General features: G+C 40.6%; 1 long non-coding RNA gene across 1 annotated transcript; it reads right to left on the bottom strand.

The window, feature by feature from the left end:
* Window positions 1–5,950: 5,950 nt before the first annotated feature.
* On the bottom strand, window positions 5,951–9,809 carry LOC138690019 (uncharacterized). The gene is made up of 2 exons (XR_011328793.1): window positions 9,674–9,809; window positions 5,951–6,403 (listed from the first exon to the last, which is right to left on the bottom strand). It is a non-coding gene; the product is annotated as an uncharacterized lncRNA (long non-coding RNA).
* Between the last annotated feature and the right edge of the window lie 5,733 nt (window positions 9,810–15,542).

The raw sequence follows: 15,542 nt of genomic DNA, 5'->3' as shown, positions 1-15,542 counted from the left end.
TGAAATCATGACCAGCCCCAAAATATTTGGTCCTTAAGTTTCCATTCATGGTCTCTAAGACAGCACTCAGGCCACACCAAAAAGAGATCTGAAGTGTGGCTTACCACAAACACTCCTTGAAATCCCAACTAGCAGTCTGGCACTTTCTCTAGCTCACTTCTCATGTCTCCAAGCCACTCATCTATCTGCTGATCATGTTAGGCATGAACAGCATCCAGAACACTCTCCATCTGGATTCTTGCATATGATTTTTAGAAAGGCTCCAACACAGACTGTTTCTTTTCTTTGTTTTTGTTTCTGCTTTGTTATTTTTTCCATGTCCAGATTCAGAGGTTGGATGTTACTGTGGTTGCCTTTCTCACAACGACACTCTCATAATTAATCCCCACACTTTAGAAGCATCAGTGCCTGGTTTAGGATACATCAAGATCTCAGGCTTAGAATATTTACATGCAAAACTGTGCCTGCATTTAAGGAGGCAGCATAGAAATCCCTCTCCCAAACTTCTCTTTATGCAGGGATTTGAACAGAATGCCAAGCCAGAATCAAATGAATTTCTTTAAGACTTAGATTTTCCCATGTTTTCTGTTACTGAAAGGTCATGATGTTTTTTTTAAAGGTCTCTGCTGTTCCTGGGTTAGTTTCTTCTTCTGCAGCAACCTGTAGGGAAGTCATAATGCAGTGTTTATGATGACATCCCTTTCGTGCTGTGGAAAGAATTTTAATGTCATGAATTCCACCTTGTGACTGGAGAGATGGGCTTGAACTGGAATCTCACAATCACACAACCCCAAACTAGGTGGAATTTGAATCCCCAGCTGAACTTACATTTTAGGAGCCAAAACTCTGTTTTTATCCCCCATCTTCCAGTCTTTGAAGAAGTTTAGATCTGGGATTCTCTGGCTCAAATGCCTGTCTAATGGCGGCTTCAATGCCAGAACAAATGGGAAGGAGAAGGCAGGAAACATGGAGATAAATAAAACCCCTAAATGGAAAAAGTGGTAAGAAAATCTATGAAATAACAATCAACAATGAAGAAGCTAGTTTTCTATCTGTCCAATCTGTCCAAGCACTTTCCTCTGCAAAGTTCACTAGTAAAGAATTTGCTTTCTATGTAGACTGTCATTTTACCTACCCACTTGGGTCATTCTTAGTGGCATAGCTTTTAACACCTCACCATGCCATTTTTTAGGCTCAGAAACCCACCTGTGAGTTAAGGAAGGGCTGTAATATCTCCCCTTTACAAATGGGAAGACCACAGTGTGGGGAAATTAAACAACAGACCCAGGGTCACACTAAAAGACTGTGGAAGAGGAGGGACTCGCTCTACCAGTCTCTCTGTATAAATGGCTGAACGATGACACCAGCCTTTATTGCTAAATACTTTTCATATGGTAGGCCCAATGTTCAACTCAAGAGGGACAGGTGACCATGTTGCAGTTCTTTCATTTTAGGAGTCACTTGGCAATGTTCATCATCCTAATAATGTTCATCATACAGAACCTGGATGGCTTTTTTTTTTTTTAAAGAACATACTTAGCAAGACCCAGCAGATCACTGAATAATGTACCTACAGGCACACTTAATCTTCTGGGTACTTCTCCACATCTCTTCTTGCACAGTCTTCCATTAAAGCCCATGGTCCAGCTCTTTACTTAATCATTACTCCAGCAAATGAAGTGCTGGAACGATTTAGATTAGATTTTTAACAGTGTTGAGGGAAAGATACCCTGCTACCCACAGGGAATGTAGACCATGCTTCTCACCGTAAGAAGTATCAAGCAGTCCTGAGAGCTAGTCAAGCCCATAATGGAGAATTATAGTGTACCATGCTGAGAGAGAAAATATTCTTTCTGCCTTCAGGTACCTAAAGGTTGGCTTTTACTCCTTGAAGACTGAAACTCTGTAGTCTTAATACCTTGTTCTTTTTATTTTTGGCTCTTTGGAAGCTGCTTATCCTCAGTAATACATTGTGACTCAGCTGCCCAAGGAAGTGTGTTGTATTTAACAGCAAAAGGTTTCATTTCATATTCAGTGGATGTCTTCTTGTCCCTGCATTCTGAGAACAGATCAACATTATTCTTGCCCATTCAGTTTTTGACTGTGTACATGTGTGCCTACCCTATCTTTGCAGACCTTCTCGCTAGACCAGCCTCTCTCACAGTCCATCCAGCAGATGGTCCTGGATCCTTCGTCTCCCCTGTTGCCTTCTGCTCAGAGGCACACACACACACACGATTCTCTGATAGCCGGTTCCTTGAGCTGCCTCCTCCTGCTTCACTCCTGGCTTTCAGGCCACATCACCCACTCACTGCCAAATCCAGCTTGTGGTACTCACTAACGATGACAGATTGACACGCACACCCTCACTTGCTATGCTTGACAGCACCACAGATATACGGGCCCTCTGACCCACGGTCTCCTCTCAGTGGTTGCCACTTGGACCTCCGCGCACACACATGCACACAGAATAGAGACCCTGTCATCCAGGAGCAGTGTTTCTGAGGAAGACGGGACAGACTGGGCTGATCAGGCAGAAGGCATGGCCAGACAAATGTACAGACAAGAAACAGTTTACACATCATCAGCCCCATTTGTCCTCTTTTCTCCCTAGTTACCACACTTCCTCCTTCCCAAACAACCTTGATCTCCCCCTTTCCCAACTTTTGTTTTGTCCACTAAACATCCCATAGTACACTTTGTACAATCCTGAGATGAACTTCCCCTGCACCCTGTAAAGTGTCCCATACCCCCAGGCTGATGACCTGGAGAGATGTTCTGGGTAATTCATCTTAATGGGTGTCACTGGTGGACCACGGGGCTGATGCTCCCTTGGGAGAGGCCAGGGTGAGGGCTCATTTCTCCGACTAGGTTTTAGGGGTATCCCCACCTGCCGTTGTGCCTCTCTGCTCCTTCATGTGTGTGGAGATGAACCATTGATGGGCTGGTGGCTCCTGGGATCGTAGCCATTTCAAGGTATTAGCTGGATTCCCCTACCTGCCTTTGTCTCTTTGTGCGCCTTCGTGTGTGTGGAGATGAGCTTTTATCACATAAGCCAATGACAGGAATTAAACATTTTTAGTGTTACCACTCACTTTAACAGAGCTAACGGCTCTAACATGTGAAACACCTCCTTGACTTTAGATCCTGCTCTGTCTCTTGAGCAACTTTGTCTCTTTGCCCAGTATTATGGATGGAGGCCGTCATACTGTACATAGCTAAATTACTGATAACTTGTGCCAGGGGAAGGTCATAACAGAGAGACATGGCACTGTCTCTCCTCTGACGTTTCTCTCCTAATCCCAAATGATGGCTCTCCAGCCCAGACATTATCAGCAGTGTTATTCTATGTCTCTGAATTCGTTAATCACAACATGGCGATAGAGCTGGGACAGGGCAAGGCGTGTACAGTGTTTGCACTTCACTCGTTCCCCGGTTGTATGTGCTGCTTCGAGGTCAAAGGTATATGTCCAGATAGATTCTTGTTCTAACAGCACTGCGCGTCTCTCTCACAAGGAAAACATGCTTTGGTATACATTTTTGGTTTATCCCATATAAGGTTTTTGCATTGCTGGAACGGGACACTGGGACCCTCTTCTTTACCTCAAATTTCTCTCCCAATGTGCCTGCACTGCAGGGTAGTTTTCTAATTCCTGGATACTAAAGATCTTTAAAAGAGGGGTTAATTTTCCTTCATGCTTACATTGCAATCACTTTCATGTTGCTTTAAATTTTTCCCTACCTTGTTCTGTTTTTCTAAAAAATGTAATTCATAAAGGACTCAAGTGACCTTTTTTTTATTAGGATTTTTTCTTCTGTAAAACATCACACACATTGCTGGTTTATGCAACTGTTTTTAGAAAAGTAGGTGATATATTCTGGTGTCCCTGGCATCTTACATAAGTTTCAGATCTGAGCACAAAGACTCCATTTTGCAAAAATAAATGCATTCTCTTTCAACTCACGTCCATAGGATATCCCAAATGTACGGTACTATGTTTACTGGGAACTAATATAATATGTAGCTGTGCAACCCATGAACCTATTAGTAAAGCATTAATGCTTAACACACGTCGTTGATGCATCAATTAACTTCATTAGAGTTGGCCCCTAGAATGATTGTGAGTGCTTCCTTGTACAGAATGTTCCTTGCCTGCCTTTGGCAAGGGAGGCCAGCCAGAGGAACTTGCTGTTTATTTTTGAACCAATGTAAAAGTAGACCAGGAGCAGACACCTCCTGCTGCAGGCTAGACCTGACAAAGAGGTCATCTTTGTTGCACATGGCTAAGGAATCACATCCCCTGCTGAAGATCGGGGCTATTTTTAGAAACAGGCTAGAACTCTTCATTCTTGAAATTGTTTTAATTTCCATCTGAAGAGTCAGACTGCATGGCTAGGGAAAAGAAAAAAAAAAGGTCTAGCAGGCTGGAGGGCCAGTGTGAGCTGCAAGTCTGTGTAAAAAGAAACCTGATGAAATTGCTTCTTCTAGTGCTGACAGAATTTTGTCTTGGCAGCACCGATGTGCTAATCACTATAGGCTGACAAAGAGCCATTGCCCAAGAGCAGCCTGTAATGATCATGTAAATTTTACTTAAGTATATATGATTACAAGAAATTGCCTAGAATTTTAACAGACATTGTGCTGCCCTGTTTATAGAACAGTATAGATTTACTGGCTCCATTTTTCTACTGTAAATGAAAGCCTTAGGGCTTGGGAGGGGGGCGGGGGAGGAAAGGAAATGTTTTGGCTTCACAGTATATAACTGCCTACAGAATAATTTTAATGTACATTAAAACCTCATTCAGGTCTGCCGCAGATATAGTGAGTTTAAACAATCCAGTGGGGCACCTTCCTCATCTAACTCTTCCACATCTCTTAGTCTGCAGACTGCACGTCAGTGGATGGCCGTATCTCTTCTCGAGACACCAGCACTCTGATCCTGTTTTCCACAAGTAAACTGAGTTTTTTAGACGTTTCAAAAACCACATGGGAAAATTATAAACTACTCTGACTCTTACATAGTGCAGGCCACAGCATCTCACCTAGAAATTTCTACTTCAAGCCCAGAGCTCCGGCTGACTGATCCCAAGTGTCCAGGTCTGGGTTGGATTTCAAGTTCTCAGCTGAGAGACAAAGCACCACGATCCCAATGGCTGATTTGTCACCCTGTTAAAAAGGCAAACTCCTAGCCTGGATTGTGTCTAACTGCAGCTTCTAGTCACTGAATCTTATTTGTGTCTTCTTCTGCTAGGTTAGAAAGCTATCTATTATCTGAAATTACTTTCAGACTGTGATATTTCCAAACAGTCTCACACTGAGACATGTATTTGTAATCTCAGGTCATTCTCATAGCTCTTTCTAAACACTTCCCAGTTTTTCTACATTCTTTTGGCAGGGTAGACATCAAGTTGGATAGATGACTCCCCAAAAGCTCTCCCTGGTGCCAGATAGAGGGGTAATATTCTTTTTCTTTTTCTGCTCAGTAGTCTCCTTCTTTTGTAAGCAAAAATTATGTCTACAAAGACAGTCTCAACATCTCACCAGAACTCACAAATGATCATTTGCTAGAATCCTCATGTTTTTCAGAGCTACTAATTTGCAGTACTCGCTTGCCTATTTTAAAGGTATGATCTCCATTCTTCATCACGGGTTTTAAAATGCACATGTCTTAAGTAAAGCCGCTTTACCATATGATCTGTGTTAATATGTATGCAGGTTAATATGATCTCTTTCTGACATCACTTGCAGTTCCAATAGCTTTTAATGTACATATTTTTACATTTTGCTGCCCATCTTTGAGATCTCTGATAAAGACACTGAGTAGCAATCAGCCAGGAAAAGGAGCCTATAGGATACCAGGAGAAACAGTCCTGTATGATGATCCTCTTTTTTACAAAAACTGCTGTAATCTGTTAACCTTTGATACATTTAACATGAGCTACACTGGTGTTCACTTTTGCTAGCATTATTTGTTTGTTTTTCAGATGAAAAACCAAGTCACACAGGACTATATCAAATGCTTTGTAGAGTGCTAAAAACATGTCTACACAACTATCTCTAACCATCAACCCTGTAGTCTTGAAAAGAAAGGAATTAATCAGAAAACAAACAGAAGCCTTTTATGACAGCATACCTTTCATCTTGCTGTTACAATTTCTTCATTCCTTTTGGATAGTGTCGCATAGCAGCCTCTCTGTGATTTTGCCTACGATCAGTGTCAGGCTCATCTTGTACTTGCCCTGATTCCCCCAACTGAATTCTTAACTATTATCAGTGGTTGTTTCTTATCAAGCCTCTTGAGTTTCTTGGTGTTCTAGTCTTTCTTAAAAATCAATGTTATTAATGCTTCTGCAATCTCCTTGGACCATTGTTTAAATATTCTTAGGTGCAAATTATCTGTTCCTGCAAGTAAAAAATATGGTTTGCTTTAATCGTCACAGTTTAATGTCTGTTGCCTAAAGAAATGGTGCATACTTTATTTTCATTGGAAAAGAGAACTACATGAGCCTGTTGCTTTCCTAATGAAGAAAAAACAGGTGTATTGTACACATCTGCTTTTTCTTCACCAGGCTTGATAATTTACCAGCCCCATTCAGCATTAGAATGTTTCAGTTTCATCTCCAAGTGACCCACAGTGCTGCAGACCAAATAACTGGGTGTTATTTACTCCAAATGACCGTGTAATGGAATAGGAAGTGCCTTCATATGGTTATATGAGAGTGCTATGCTGAATTAGCAGGAGGCGGATGGGATTTGGGAGACAGCCAGGACAGGAACAGTGGGCAGAGGACAGGAACAGTCCCTCAGAGTTGGGACTGAGGTATGCTGCAAAGGCAATAGCAGATATGATCAAAGTAACCCATGGAGAGAAAGAATGGAAGGTCAGAGTCTGAAGTAGCTCTGGACTGGGTTACCCTGGCACAGCCTGGAGGGAGATGGTCCTCATCAGCAAGCCCAAATCACTTTATGACTTTAATTGGACATCTCAGCCATCACTTTCACTGGCACAAGGTTGACCTAGTTAAAAATAAAATCCAGACAATCCATACGTCATCACCTACTATTTTAAGCAGGGTTCCCGTTTTGTCTTTGCCCAACAATGTGAGCTCAGCTCTTGCGCTGCCAGAAGGGAATCCTGAGGCTGGAGAATGTTTTGGGGTCAACAGCTTGACTGGTGAGTTCATCGGAGGCAGTGTGGATAGACCAGTGGCTCCCAGTGCTGCTCACATGCAAGAACCTGCACCAGCCCAGTTGAGCAGTTAAGAAAGGAGGTAAAAAAATGTAAGCAGTGTAAAAAAATAGGTAGAAGGAGCTCTGTAGGAGAATAGAGTTATTGCAAAATAAGCAATTACTAGCAAAGAACAATGTGATTATTCTACAGTTACATACTCGCTGTGGAAAAGGTATGGGTTTTTTTCAGTTCTCTCTAGAATTTAAACTGGAAGAATCACATTATTCCTCAGTGGATTTCTGCAGAAGTTTCCTCAAAGATTAATTTAATATTAGATCCCTACAAAAACATGCAGACTTTCAAAGCAGAATGAGACTCCTAGTGTCACAGGGTAGAAATTGTTTTTTGATGTTGCAACAGTTAGGCTTTTGCATTGCAGGTACTGTTACCAGTCAAGTTTGTCATTCACTTTATGTTTGTAGACTTTATTTTCTTGCTACATGTGCACATGCGTGAACCTTGTATACTGATAGCCTGGTTCTCCTGCATCACATGTGTACCAATGTAATGCTGAAAATTTGATTGGAAGGATTTCTAAATTAGGGAGGAACTCTAACTCAAAGCAGAAGTAGATCTTTTAGTTTCCTGGTTTTATTTTAATAAGTTATGTGAAGGTAGCACTCAGAAATATCCAGGTGCTGGTGTGCTAAACATCAGACAGTATAATGCTAAAATATTCCTTCTCTAATCATGCAGCTGAAAAAAGATTCTGAAGTTAAAAATGTCCTAAATGGATACCTTAAAAAAGATTATGTTGGGTGAAAGCTGACCTAAGGATAAAAGAAATTATTGGAAAGTGAAAGGAAGTTAGAGGCAACTGCTTCCTTTCATTTGCCTAAAAGAACTCTTGTACACTAGGCAGCAGCAGCAGCAGTTGGACACTGGTGTCCTGGTAAAAGGATGCAACACCTCATCTATTTAGGAGTTTTGTTGTTCTTTCTCTGTATCGACAAGTGACAAAGAGGAATTTCTGGAGAAGGAAAAGATTCTACAACACAGTGTCTTTTCAAGGAAGATTCTGATTTTACTTCATGTTTATCAGTTTCCTTCATTAGCTGACTGAAGAAGAAAGACAACTAAGTGATTCAAAAGATTTTATTTTTATGAGGAATTTTAACTGTACGTAGATCAAGAAGTGATATTTATGTATAGGAAAATGTCTCCTACGTACTTTAAAGTTTTTGGAGGCCCCTTCATGATCTTTTTTTTGCAAATCTTAGGCAGTATATACAGATGAACATGTGATTGGGGCAAATCAGAGCAAAGAAATAGGAATGCCTTAACTGTTTTACCTACCTCTTAGGAAAAGCTTTGTAACTGCCACACACATAAAAGAAATAATGTTTGGGTTTTCTCTCGTGTCAAAGTCATGTATCTACTGTAAGCTCCTCCACGGCCAGTGAAGGGAGACAGGAGCTGCTAGAAAATGATTCATCACACTTATTTTAGAAACCTGTCTCAGGAGGACTGAATCAGCATCTGGAAGGGTCCAATTCTCCCCTTTGATTAGAGACATCATAGAGACAAAATGACTCATTTATGTATACCCAACAGATGATTTCTTGCCAAAAGTGAGTTATTTGTAGTGATTTAACCCATTTGTTTTGGGTTTTCTGTCTTTCCTTTTCATTAATCTGATACCAACTCCTCTTTCCTTGCATTGGCCAAGGTCATTCACAGGCACACAAGACACTGACTGTTGCAGTTGGCTTCTTGTGTGTTGTTTTGGAAGGTGCAACAATTATATTTCTAAAATAAAAGAGACAGGATTTATAAGCCAGAACACACAAGGGAAATCCACTTTCCTTGAAAGGCTTGGCTGCTGTCTAAGTTGCCTCTTGACACAGTTACATAAAAGACCTACTTTATTTTTCCACTTTCTGAGTCAGAAGAGCTTTGGACAATATTCACAGTGGCCCTACTAAATGTATGGAACTGGACTCCCAGTAAGACTTGAAGTACACCCAGAAATTTAAATTCTAACATAAGATTTGTTTTGCAGGAAAAAAAAGTAGCTAAGATGCTAGCCAAGGATTCAGGAGATGTGGATTCATTTCATGGCTGTGCCACAGACTTCCTATATGACTTTGGGAAAGTCATTTAATCTCTGCATATCAGTTTCCTGTGGTAAAACTTTCTGGATGTCTGTGAAGATAAACATGTTAAGACGGATGCTCTGAAACCAGATCCCATATGTCTGCTGAAGAAAAGTAGACAGTTTCTAATCAAATGCTATTTCCATATACAAATATTTGATTTATAACAAATGAATTTAAAAGGATGCCTCTCCCAAACTACCAATGCCATGGCAAAGATTAAAATCTCACTTAAACAGTGCTCCCTGCACACCAATAGTTCCAGCTGCCATGGGTCAAAAGAACATATAGCAAACCCTCCCCTCCCTCACCTTCTCCCCAACAGAGAAGACCCACTTGTCTCACCTGTATCCTGTGAGCAATATCCCATCACCCTGAAAATCTTTCTTAAAAGATGGCTGTTGCAATAAATCCAGGAGACAGATAAATACTAACTAGTCTGAATCGAAAGGACTAAAGTTTTCCCAAGCAAAATAGTCATTGCATAATACTGTACCACCACTTCCCTTTCTTCTGGGCCAATGAAGCTCGCAGTTAGGAACTTATGCTGATTTCAACAGCTTGGGGATGTAACAGAAAGATGCTGTCTCTCATGTGGAGAAGTACAGGGCTGAATGGGATCTGATTAGCTCATTGTGATGAACAGAAACCCTTGGATACAGCCCAAAATCTGGTCAGCTCTACTGAAATACTCCTTTAGTTTTCACTCTCTTTAAACTCATATATGAGGTGGACTTACTCTATTTGAGCCATTTTTATGGTGTTTGAATATTTCACATCAGTTAGCTTTCCCTAACATAATATGCAATTTTTTTTTTTTGCAGAAGAGACAAATACTGACTCTATCACTTACTCAGTCGGCTTTTTCCTTTTCCAAATACCAATAAAGCATTGCCCTCTACAGAATAAAATTGATGGTAATGTTTGAAGGTGAAATCAACTATTCTTTGCTGGGGTCTCAGATTACATACTTGTGGCAGTAAATGTGAATCTAAATCAAACCTACACTTTTCTAAACCTAAAATCAACTTCTCTAAAATTTACTCCCTTCATACAAAAAGAGATATCTCATTTCTTCAGGTGACTGATTTTATTGAAACAAGTAGGACCATGCCATGTGGGCCAGGGGTGCTGATGAACAGACAACCTAACATACAAAACCCTTCTGATATGGCCTCCTACCTCAGACTGAAAACTCAAGCTTGTCAAGTGACCCGGATTATGTGACTGAAGCTTTCACACTTTTAATTTCAAGTTTCAATTAAACTTAAATGTTGAGCTACCTCTGTGTCTCTCTTTCTAGCATGAGATTGTTTTCCTTATCAATAAAAGGCAGAGGTGGGGGATCATAAAGGGAAGACCCAGAATGATCTAAGCCCTGATGGAAAAGCTAGTCTGTGGCAACGTTTGAATATACCAAGACAATCAGCACTAAGGATAAAGTGAATCTTAAATCCATAAAATCAGAAAGAGTTCATAGGAGTAACTAGATTAAACAATAAGGAAGTTAACTAATATTGCTAAATACCAGGAAAAATCATCAAGGCACTATGAGCTCTTAATTATGACATGATTTCCCAAGAGAAGCGATCAGGTTTCTATTAACCGGGGAATTAACAGTTTGTCTCACCTAGTTTAGAGGCTACAGAGTGGGAGAAAAGTCCTCAGCTGGCAAACAGAAAGACCTGAGACATTTTAGTGTCTCTTTATATGTCTAACTTTGTTGACCCAATCCTGTAATTTATTAGGCATGGGAGAATGGATCTGGATGCAATAAGGATTGACCTTCCCATAATTTCCAGTGAATCCAAAGCCTTTTCACAGAATTCTGGTTAACTGTTTCCCCTCTTATTTTAATTTCCCACGCCTCTTGACTTCCAGGCTATGCTTGTGACCGGAAGCCAAAATGCCATGAGAAAAAGCTCTTCCTGTGGTAATTTTAACACTGCCAAGCATAAGGCCTACAAACCACACGGGAAAGCTTGTTCACATACAATTCACTGCCCAAAAATATCCAAAAAGTTTGGGATAAGAATCCAACCTTTAAACATTAATACAAACCAAACTTCTCAAATATTTCAGAGTCAGCCCTTTTAGTAGTTTTTATCCAGAAGTAAAAAAGCACTTCCATTAACCATTTTAAATGTTTATTTCGGATGCCAAAGCCATGAATCAAATAATTTATTAAATGTATTCATCTGCTTAGTGTAGTTCAGAACATTAAGTGTTTTAAGCAGCAGATTTTTATCTGTTTTGCACAGGGCTGTGGTAAACTAGTGAAGCTCCTTGATGCAGGATCCTTGATGCCAGTGAGATCCTGCATATTTACACAATCTGAGGACTGTTCCTGCATGAATGCCATTCCGTCTCAAGACAAATATTATATCAACGATCATTGTCTACACAGTAATGTCACATCTTCCTTTCCAGAGGATCCAAGTTGCTTTTCAACTTCGTCTGACCACACAAGAATGGCTGTACTAAAGGTCATCTGAGAGTCTAGCTAGGTCCCAGTCTCTACCAGTGGCTATAAAGAGATGCCAAACTGTAGCCAAGCCAAGATCAAACTGTACTATACTTTCTCCAAATGCTCTCCTAGTCTTAAGCTAGCTCTTGAGTCTGATGCACTTTGTCCATTTAGTTACAGAGTTGTCCTCTGTATGCTTGTCCAGTCTTCTGAACCCATGAACTTTGAGTTCATTTGAACTCTTTGCATCAATGACCCTCTTTGACAAGGAGCTCCACGTCTCTCACTCCCAGAATGAGGACTAGCAGAGAAAGCAGTACTAACTCTCCGCAGCAAGCAGCTACAGTGAGTTGCTCAAACCTGTTGCTTATTCTTGAGGCTTCCTGTACATTTGCAGTCATATTCAAAGAGGTGAGAATCTAAGGGACCAGCTAAACAACATTCACTTCAAAGGATGTACTTATTGTAGATGCACTTTAATTAGTCAGCATGCATGCTGCTACCAGGGCATCTGCAATGGCAAGGACTGTAGCACAGGCTGGGAAAAGTTGAAAAAAAAAACCCAAAACCAAACCAAACCAAACCCAACCCCATTTTGTTTAAATAATCTGCTGATACCTCATCAGGGCTCTGGTGTTCCAGAACTGTACGACTAGCTGTTCTCAAGCTAACTGGTTACAGGTAGCTTACAGCTATATCAGAAGCAATTCTGGTAGCACCTGCTCAGCAGTTCTGCTCTGAAATAGCTGGTTTAAGCAAGTGATAGAGTTTTCTTGTAACCTACCCCAAACCAGTGGATTAATCATCAGATGAACCGAAGAACATGATTAACTTCATTGTATCCTAGTTCAAGTGCAAAGTCCCCTGCTTTCATTTTTCTTCTCTAACAGCATCTCTGTGTTGAAAGCAAAAGGATAGAAAGTCCATAAGCTATTTCAGCTTTGTCTGTTCCTTGCTGGAGGAGCACTGGGTAACGCTCTTCAGGAGGACTTGTTCCTGATTACCTTGCACAAGATGATGTCAGCTCCTATCAGATTTTTTTTTTTTTTTTAAGAAGCCTAGGAAATGTACCCTCAACCTCAGGTATCCCTATTCCCTAACTCATTCTTTGGTTGCAAAAATACAAAAGGTTTCTCTTTCACACAGATTTACCTGGATTTCTGCAAAGATGATGTGCTTTGACTTGCTATGTTTGCACTGGTTCCCAGTTTTAGGCAGGATGTAGCTGTTCAAAGGCACTGATTGTTTGGGAAAGCTGCTCAGAGCATTGCTGAGATACTCCCCTTCTTCTCCCGAGGATGGCACATCCTTTCCCCTCTCTCTCCCCGCTTTTCCCCTTCATGTCCTTTTACCAAAGGGATTCCAGCTTCAGGATCATGGACTTCTTATTCCAGTTGTGGCTGTAAGGATTTAGTTTTCATTGCCTAGTTCTCTGTGATCATGCTTCTCATCCTACCCCAAAGGCACTTCTCGGGAATGTCCAGAACATTGACTCCCACTCTATCCCTTAATGAATGCATTTTTTCTGGTTCAACCTTTTCAAGATTTTCACCATAATTTAGAAGTCATATTACGCATTCAGTATTCATATTGATGGACTCTTAATTTCCAGTCTGATATGAGCCTTCCACAGGGAAAACATATGGTATATTTGATACCTACAATACTTCTTCTAAATACCTTCACCCTCCTCTTTTCCTTCTCTCCACTACCACCTTGTGTCAGGTTTTGGTGTGTATGTGTGTGGCAGTAGCGAGGGATTGCTGTTATAGGAAGAATAAGAATGTATGTAAAAAGTAACTGATTCATTATATTACTGAAATCAGTGGGTTTTCATGAAGAGTCTACCCAATTGCAGTCAATGTGAATGCAACATCTGGCAAATATAGCAAAGAACATCTTATCCAGTTAAAGGCAAGCTGTGATGCAGCCAAGATATCAGGGCAGGTACACTTAACTGCAACCTCTAAAGGCATGTAGCCATAGACCAGGACATGTGTCTGTAGATAGGAAGAGTGAGCTATCACTGACCAAAAGCAACAACAACAAAAATAATTTTGCTTTTCCAAACAGTTTCCTATCTGTCTCTGGTGTTTCCGTAGCCGTCATTACTAGTAGTCCAGGAGTACTGGTCAATTTGGAGTGCGTTTCTGGTTGTAACACCCTTTGCAATAATGAAGACTTGTGTTCTTTTAAGAATGGGATCTGAGGCTCTCGAGACCTGGCCTGAAGTGCAAGCTGCTGCCTCACTCTTCCAACACCTCCATGGCAACTGTCAGCTTTCTTCAGGGAGGAAGCCTGCTCAGTTAGCAACGACTATGCCAAAAATTAAATCTAAGCCTGCCTGGCCCTGCTCCTCTTTACTATATATATTTTTTTATTATTATTATTTTTTTTTTTTTACTTCTTGGACTTATAGTCAACAGGGGCTTAGGAGTGAAGGATAAGGTAGAAGGGTTAATTGCTGCAGCAATGACAGGTCCTTCCTGCTTTTTGTTTTGTTTCATTTTAGCTTTTTTTTTAACACTGCTCGGGGCTTTCTTTTTTAATCTACTTTCTAAAATGTCTAGTGCTGAGAGATGTATTTATCCATAATGATGAACACATGGTTTATGCTGCCTAGGTATTATATATCCATGCATTTCACAGGGACATATTGTTTTAGGTAAGTGATGCAGCTTTTTTTTTTTTTTTTTGGTTTGCGGGAGTTTCCTGAATCAAATACCCATGTCTCCAAGGCTTTCTGCTCATGGCCACATGCACTATGAGAAGACCACATATCTAAAAGCATTCCTGGCTATACGCCCTCTAACTGGATCATTGTGAGAGCTCCATTTGAAGTTACATGTTTTATTAATATTTAATGATAATGAGCCACCCTCTGTGACAGCCTTCATACTGAACGTGTGCCAGGTTTTTCCTGCTCTGCCCATGGACCACTTCTCAGCATTGCAAAAGGAGTCAGCCAGCATCACAACTTGTTTTCTGGTAGATTATTCTGGACTGAGGCAAGAAAAATGGTTCCTAAAAATGAGGAGTAACTCAGATAGGTAGGTGAATTACACTAATCAGCTGATTTCATATTTGCTGCACTGTAAACATAAAAGTGGTACAATCAGGCCCTTGAAAGTAAGACTTTGGTTTGACCAGTTCAGTTGCTTGTATGTTTCTTGCAGAACCCATCAAGTATTTTAATGGGTCATCCTCTGAAAGTAATTATATCCTTTAAAATACTCCACATTCTGTTAACGTTTTATCAGGCAAAGTGTGGATTTTTGTGGTGACAAGTGAAGGAAAACTATAGTAATTTGTAAATGGCAATGTGAATTCTGGCCCAGACTAACACGAAGCCCCTTCACCCACCTAAGAATTAAAAAACTGTGCTTCAATGAAATTACTAGCCTTGGTAAATTCTGCATGCACAGAATGGTTAAAAGTGGGGGGAAGCTTTACTCTTCTGGGATGTCAGGTCTGTTTTGAGAAGGTGTTAAGAAGGTATCGCTCTAAATTACTTGGCAGCTGTCAAAAGTATTCTTGAATAATTTGGACTGGCGTCTAAAAGGGAGTGTTTCACTCTGTGTAGGTAAGCGTGGAAAAATAAATGAAAAGCTTAACAGTGATACCGCAGAGTATATCTCCAAGCCCACATCAGAGGAGAGAAAGAGCTGCTAAGGTGGGAAAAAAATCCACTATGGATGTTGCTGACTGTGATTTTTGTCATGTGTTCGAATGGCTTAGAGCTGTAGA

Source organism: Haliaeetus albicilla, chromosome 19 (assembly GCF_947461875.1).
Source record: "Haliaeetus albicilla chromosome 19, bHalAlb1.1, whole genome shotgun sequence".
NCBI classification, from domain to species: Eukaryota; Metazoa; Chordata; class Aves; order Accipitriformes; family Accipitridae; genus Haliaeetus; species Haliaeetus albicilla.
Note: the sequence above shows the minus strand (reverse complement) of the source record. Positions and strands in the feature narration are given on the sequence as shown.